This window comes from Plasmodium cynomolgi, chromosome 11 (assembly GCF_000321355.1).
Source record: "Plasmodium cynomolgi strain B DNA, chromosome 11, whole genome shotgun sequence".
Classification (NCBI taxonomy): domain Eukaryota; phylum Apicomplexa; class Aconoidasida; order Haemosporida; family Plasmodiidae; genus Plasmodium; species Plasmodium cynomolgi.
Window position 1 is genome coordinate 2,057,282 of NC_020404.1, and position 7,823 is coordinate 2,065,104.

The window sequence follows — 7,823 nt, forward strand, 5'->3', positions numbered from 1 at the left end:
TTTTTAGCATTTCTTTAAATATTCCTAAGAAGCTTTAGTATGATGAAAAAAAAAATTTTAGAAATGTGAATATTTAGGAAGGAATATGTATAAAGTATAATGTACTCAAGTAAATTTTTTTATTTTTTCGCTTTGTTTATATATTATATCTAAAATGCTACGAAGCGTTTATATCTATTCATGTATTTTATTATTTTATTTCATTTCTAACCTTTTTTTTCACGAATTGAAAATAAACGTTTTATTAAATAAAATACGAACTACGATAACGTTTTAGTTTTAGTGAATGGTAAGAATAGTATAATAAAAAATTAAAATGTTTTGCAGAGTAAATTTCCTATAAAAAATTTTCTATTAATTAAAATATAATCCTTTTCAATAGAATATGCAATAATAACATTTCCATAAATTTTACTAAAAAGTATATCAAATAAAAATTATGAAAAAAATCTCCTTCCTTTCTCAGTATAAATATGTTTTATAAATAATTTTTTTTTTCATATATAAAATATTTAATTTTGATGTACGTAAGTATATATATACTTTGACAATATGGAAATAATTAAAATAATAAAATTTTACATTCTTTTAAAATATATAAATTGGATAAAAAAATTTCACCGAAAAAAAATATTGGTATGATTAATTTTTTCTGCGTAAATTATAGTGGGAATGCGGCATAATTATAATATTTTTTTTGTGAAATTTTTTTTTTTTAGAAATTAGAAAAGAAAACAAAGATAAAATGCAATTTTTTAAAAATAAAATTTCACATTATTGTCAACGAATTGTTCGTAAAAAAAAAAAAAAATTGCAATGAAAAAAGGATTATAAAAAAAAAAAAGAAAAAAGAATAGGACGTGAAATAAAAGGGGTATAAAATGATAATCGTTTTAAAGTTCTATATCGCATCATAAATGGGTATAAAATTATAAAAAAATATAAATAAAATTATACAATTTAATAATTATTGAATTAGAATTAAGAAATTTACGTTTTTCCCATTTTAAGCTAAAAACATTATTATTAATAGGAAGTAAAAAAATTGTAAAATATCTTAATTTTCCTACCTGTGATTTTTGCGTTTTTAATAACTTTTCATTAGGCAATGTAAAAATATATGTTTTATTATTTTTTCCGTTAGATGACGAAAAGCGAGCCACCCTACTCCTCACTCCTTAGAGTCACGGAAAATATCACATGTACGTATGACAATGTAGTAAAAAAAAATTTCCAGTAAAGCAACGCGCATAAAAAAAAAAAAAAAAATATAGTGCGCATATATATTATATGTATATATTATATAATATAGAATAATGAATTAAAATGGCACGTGAATTTATTTTACGAACGCCCTTCGATTAGTCTATAGTAAGAATGAACAGGAAAATTTAATTAAAAAATACTTATAACAAAAGGGGGGGTGAAATGGAGAAATGTTGCGACAAAGTGAACAGTTAGTGGCTACTTTTTTCATGTAAGTATAATTGAAGGCGTTGTTAGGTAGTTATAATTTTATGTAGCAAAATGGAAAAAAATAAAGAATGATTAAAAATTTAATCCTTTAAAAGGAAATAAACACTGTTGGTTGGGTAATGACACAGAGGAAATGTATTGCAACGTTATGCAATAGTAATCAGCTAATTCGTAATTTTACTAAAATATTAATTTTTTATTAGTAATATAAGCTGCACTTTGTATAGGATAATTCCCTGCTCAGGTAATTCATTTAATAACACATCAAGGTTAAGTTTAAGGCAAATACCGTGGTGAAAATGTGTTCGCATCTCCGTGGTCCCCCGAGGGCACAATTAGGTAATAAAAAAAGTCACATCATCAATGTAGGTCTTCAGTATGTATGCTACGTGGACTAATAAAAGCGTACGTGTATATTTACATTCACATATATTAATATGTAAGGCGCGTAAAAAATAAATTCAGCGATGTTTCTAATAATAAAAATGATGACTTTCCGCGTGTTGGAATGACACTTTGACGAGGGAATCGTATCCTAACGTTATTTAAAAGGCGAACGAATTAGATACCTGTACATATATATACATGTATATGCAGTTTTATGTACATTACATTCCCTTCCATTCTGTAATTTTTACTCCAATCGGAGCATATGAAAAATAAGCACATTTTGTTCGTTCTGTTGCTCCCTTGAGGCGTTAACAACTGTTTACGGAATTTCGGAAATTTCATGAATTTTCGAGGGAACATTTTGAGATAACTATAAATGGAATGGTTGCAAACTTTTAGAAAGGGTTATTAGGTAGTGTTTTTATTTAGCAGTTCACTCGTTTGTGATAAATAAATTAGAGTCCCTATCTTCTTAGTAGGCAATTTCTTTCACTTGTCGTTTCGCAATAATGGACGGTTTAAAGTCTGGTCGCTTTAAAACTTTATTCAGCGTTTTCCCTCAAGTAGGGAATGTTCTAATTTGTGTCTGTCTAACCATTTGACCCGTGAGATTGGAAAGAAGGGAAGATTTAGGTATGTCCCGTCTCCTCAGAAAATGTACAGATGACCCACCTAAAGGTAGTTCTAACATTAATGGACTTGTTTTAATTTTTTGGATTCTATCATTAATGAGAAGAAGTCGCCTACATGTATAATTATGTTTTACTGACCCTTAATTGTAACCATAATGTAAAGGAGTAAAAAGAAAGCATATATTTAAAGTTTTAATCATCGGTGCGTTTTTACTTTTGACCTTTTCGAAAAAAAGTTTGAATGTTTTAATTGGTCCTTTGCTTATTCCGTTTATATATTAATAACGTGCATTGTAAATACAAATAATGAATGTGTGTTATTAAAGTATAAACAAAAGATGCTTAAAAAGGGCATTTTTATTTTAACCTTTGTTTTTTGTTGTTTTGCAAATGGCACTTCTAAGAGGTGTACTTTGGGTCCTAATTGTTTCATGTTATATGTGCTAGGGGTGGCGCATATAGAAAGGACACACGCATTAGCTGATTTTCTAAAATGCTACTGCGCTTATGAGTGCTTAGCCTACGTCTATTAGGTGAACGATTTAGCTATTCACTACTTCGCTTATATAAAGACTTGGCAGATTAATGAAACTAAATAGAGCTACCTTGTTTTGTGCACACGTGTATGTACCCCTATCTTTGTATTATTTCAAATACGTTTTATAATTTTACGTGTGAAACTGTGAAGAGTGGAAAACGGTATCGTAAGATGCTCATTAAATGATTGACGCTCTCATGTGAGGCACAAATTTCATAAAGGTTAATGAGAAGGACTTGCAATGAACGTAACTGCACAGTGTGTCTCTAAGAAAATAGACAATTAGTAACATTTCTGCTATTCCTATAGCGTTACAAAATAGGAGATTTGTATTATACCCACAGTGGATATCACCTTCTTGAGATTAACCAGAAAATGAGGAATTCCCCCCCTTTTCACTATTTGGTGGGGAGAATAATTACATTTTGTTTTTGCAATTAACCGTTTGAGTGTCTATCGCCATCTGGAAAGGAAAATTCGTTCAGAATTATCACGAGACATGAATTTTTGCAAATGAGGTAAATTTAAAAGTTTGTCATTTGATTAGTTCGTTTGCGTAGTGTGGTACGGTATATATATTTTTTTACAATTTTTTGAAGTGGGGAAGAGTGAATAAATGTGTATAGGAATTTCCCCTCTTGGAAAAAAAAAAAAAAAAAGATCACTAACCTTATCATTTTCTACTAAAAGAAATTGTCATTATTTATTGCGCTAAGTTTGAGGTGAGACAGGAAAAAGTGATACGAAAATTAAAGAAGATTTTTTTAAAAGAACGTTGCACCGTGGAGTTACCAATTTGGCCATTTGTGTGTGCAAATTATGGAACAATTTTTAAATATTTACAAAATTTGATAAAACTGTTTACAATTTGGTAAAAACGGCTAAATATATGATATGGTTACTTTGCCAGAAAAATTAAAAAAAAAAAAAGCACACATTTTTGTACCGTTAAAGGTAGATATCTACAGTTAGAATAAATTTCAGTGAAAAAAGGAAAATTGTAAAAATGTTTAACCTTCCCAAAGCATGAACACATTTTAGTAATTTTGTTTGTAATTACAATATTGCTATGATTAGGTAATTATTCAAACGCGGCACAAATCAGAATAGTGCATACTTATGGCCCTTGCTAAAGACGTGGTTGAACGTGACATACATTTCCAGATAATAAATGATACAAATGAGAATAAGAAGCAAAGCAATGGTTACGTTAAAATGTAAAATGCTTAAGTTCTAATTCTATATGGAGTTATTAAACCAGCGTTTATTATGAGGTCTTTCTGGTCACCGCATATGATTGGTAGTATGCAATAACTCCTTGTCAATTATGCCATATTCAGTACACTATAAAGAAAGCATAATATTTTAGCAAAACCATGTGCATGCAATACATAAAGTTCATGGGAGTTCACAATTTTCTATTAAAAAATTCATACAGCTAATGATGATAATTTTTCCCTTCTCTTAATAGCTAACCTTTTTACGAAATAGTGAATTAAAAAGGTAGACATAATAATTTGACCTAAATGTTTTAAAGGTTGTATTTTTCCCTATTATGATTATTTAAAAATGAGGTCTATTCGAATGAATAATTTACGTGCCGGTGTGGTAAGTGCGTATATATAGATGTGTGGCTATCCGCACATTCGCTAATTTTTTGCGGATTGGTTCAAAGGGGGACGAACCCAATTTGAACACACTTTCTTAAGCCCATGGGACAATAATAATGATAGTAATAATAATAACAGTAACAACAGGAGACATGAACTGCGCAGTAATATTCACAGAGGGGTAAAAAAGTGTCTGCATATGTAAGTGCCCATCTTATTCGCACTCTCAGCTTAACATGCGTAATCCTTTCGCGGCAAGAAAACAATTAATGAATAAAAAAATAACAGCAATAGCGTAGCGATTAATTTCCCATTAATTTACACATCCATGTTAGAAAGGGCACTTATTACTAAGGCCACCAAAAAATTAGAAAAACACATACGTACAAGTAGGGCATGTGAAAAGTTGTAAAATTGTATAAGTCAAAAAGGTAGTTTCTATATGGAATTTCCTTCATAAAAAGGAATGTCCTCATTTTGGAAAACTGGTTCTTATAATGCTATACCGTTAAAGATATTCGTAAAAAAGACAAAATTATGGCAGTGCGGTCAAGCCAGAACATTTTACCAATCCACTTGATACGGTTAATTTTTTAAAAATGTGTTATCGTAAAATGAGGGAAGGTAGTGTTCCAATGAAAGCGTTCATCTAATTTGGCTTAATTAGACAAGGTAGTCATACATTTCGATAACTTACGGTCAAAATGGTATTAAACATTTTAGCAGATTAACAAAGAAGATGAAGTTTGTCATGATTTCTACGTTTACAATTTTTTTACACAAAAGTAACGTAAAAATCGTAGATTCGTTAAAGAACGGGGTCGGAGAAACAGTTTTATGGACTACACATATTCGTTACATAGGTAAGGTACATTTTAAAAAAATACCTAATTTTTACCTTAAACCTTTAACGTTGAATTTTTCCCAAATGATGTAATAATTATAATTTGTTATAATTTCTTTTTTTCTGTGCATACTTGTTCGTGATGATTTCTCACAGTTAGGTACTTCACAAAGAAAGCCTTTTTTTTTTTTTTTCACATCGCGAGATTGTTTAATTTTTGCAAGGCAATATCATCAAATGGGAACTGAATGATGTTTATTTTTTTTTTTTTGTGGTACTGTGTTCCCCACTAAATAGTGAAACGCAATTTAAGTGTCGTTTTAGCCCAAATGTGTGCATGTATATGTGTACACATTCCAGAGCGCTGTGCTTTCTTGGACGTACGCAGCAAACATTTCAAAAATAGTGTGTTATAACGCTAAATTACGTACTAAAGGGGGACCAATTAGGACTCTAAAGGAGGTACGCTGCGAATAGAAAACTGTCGATTCACTTACATCATAAAAGGAATAGATATTCGTAAAAACGATGTACGAAATTAGTGCTCGTGAATTTTATTATAAAGAGGAGGAATAGCTTTCACAGGTACGCAGGTGGACGTTTTAAGTGTTATGCCGTATGCATGATATGCTTTTACATAATAGGCTATATAATAGTTTCTTGCGCTTCATTCATGATGGCCCGAAAATAATGGCAAAACATGATAATGCCAGTAACGAGGACATTTCTGAAGATAAAATGTGTCCAAAAAAAAAGTGTAAAAACTGAGCTATTCGGGCATGAAGGTGAAAATGGTATTTAAATTATTTCTTTTAACTAATGATATAAATTTCCTTGATCCGTTAATATAACACGGATGTGTACAATTTTTTTTTTGCAAAAAAAAAAAAAATAATATGTAGAAAAATAATGTGCTGCTCGTGCGTTAATTATTAAAAGATTTAGCATTTATGTTTCGAGTAATGACATTAAAAGTACACCCGGCTTTTCCTTTTCGCCAATTGCCTCCCGATTTGTTTCGTTGGAAGAAAAATAAAAACTAATGTTATATTCCCGGGGGTACATAAATAGGAAAAAAATTCAGGAAATTTAGGAAATTTAGCAAATTTAGCGAATTTAGCAAATTTAGCGAATTTAGCAAATTTAGCGAATTTAGCAAATTTAGCGAATTTAGCAAATTTAGCAAATTTAGCAAATTTAGCAAATTAAGCAAATTAAATAAAGACTAAATAAGGCAAAAATAGCACGTGTACACTGAAGCAAATCCCCAAAAGTGCGTGATCAACCTATAATTACGTATTAATTGAAGCAATTTACATAATTTAAACTTGCGAACATGTTATATAATTTGTAAGTATTGATTGTATATTCACATTATACATATAGAGCTGCATCAAATCGTTTATTTGGGTGACTTTTATGTCCATAAGTGAAGCATTATACGTGAACCTCCCACGTCCTTATGATGAATGATTTTTTTGCTTATTACTATGCACATACTTTTGTGTAATAAACGAAGCTGTACATTTATTTAATTCGATGGTGTTATACGTGCTATATTGTGTGACAGTGTTTAACCCTAAGTGTGCCCCCCAAGGGTAATTAACAATTAACAGCTAATAGTTACGAATTATTAGTTATTACTTCTTTGTTACTACTTAGTTACTAGTTAATAGTGACCAGTCAAAGTCCCGCAAAAAGTTTCTTAGAAATTGTTCATCATTTTTTTTTGCAATTTAGGGCGAAACACCTTCACTTTGCGGGGTACTATTTACCAGGATAGCACATATAACAGCGCAACAGCTATTTGCATTATGTCGTTTTTCATAAATGTAAAATGAGTATGTAATATGAACACTCTTGTAGAGCGCTATTATACGCGTTTAAAAGGTTTATGTGCTTATAGGGTGTTTAAAAATTATAGTTATATAATTGGTTAGTTAGAATATATATATACATGTATTTATGTACATATGTTTTATAAATAAATAGGGGCCCCCTTTTACTCATTAGTTTTGCTCTTTGTTGTACGCAAAATACGTGAAGAAAGCAGATTTTTCTCGTCATAATTATGGTACAACATGTACAAGTATATATATAAATATGTATAAATATGAATAAATATGAATAAATATGAATAAATATGTATAAATATGTATAAATATGTATGAATATATATATTTATATACATAGTGCTGTTACTTTCTTTAAATAGAAAGATTAAGACCTGCTGAGTTACTGTGCCAATTTGATTACTCACGGTACATAGTTTTTTGCATTATGCATTTGTAAGATTTTTTTTTTACATTTTAAATAACATGGTTGAACAATTT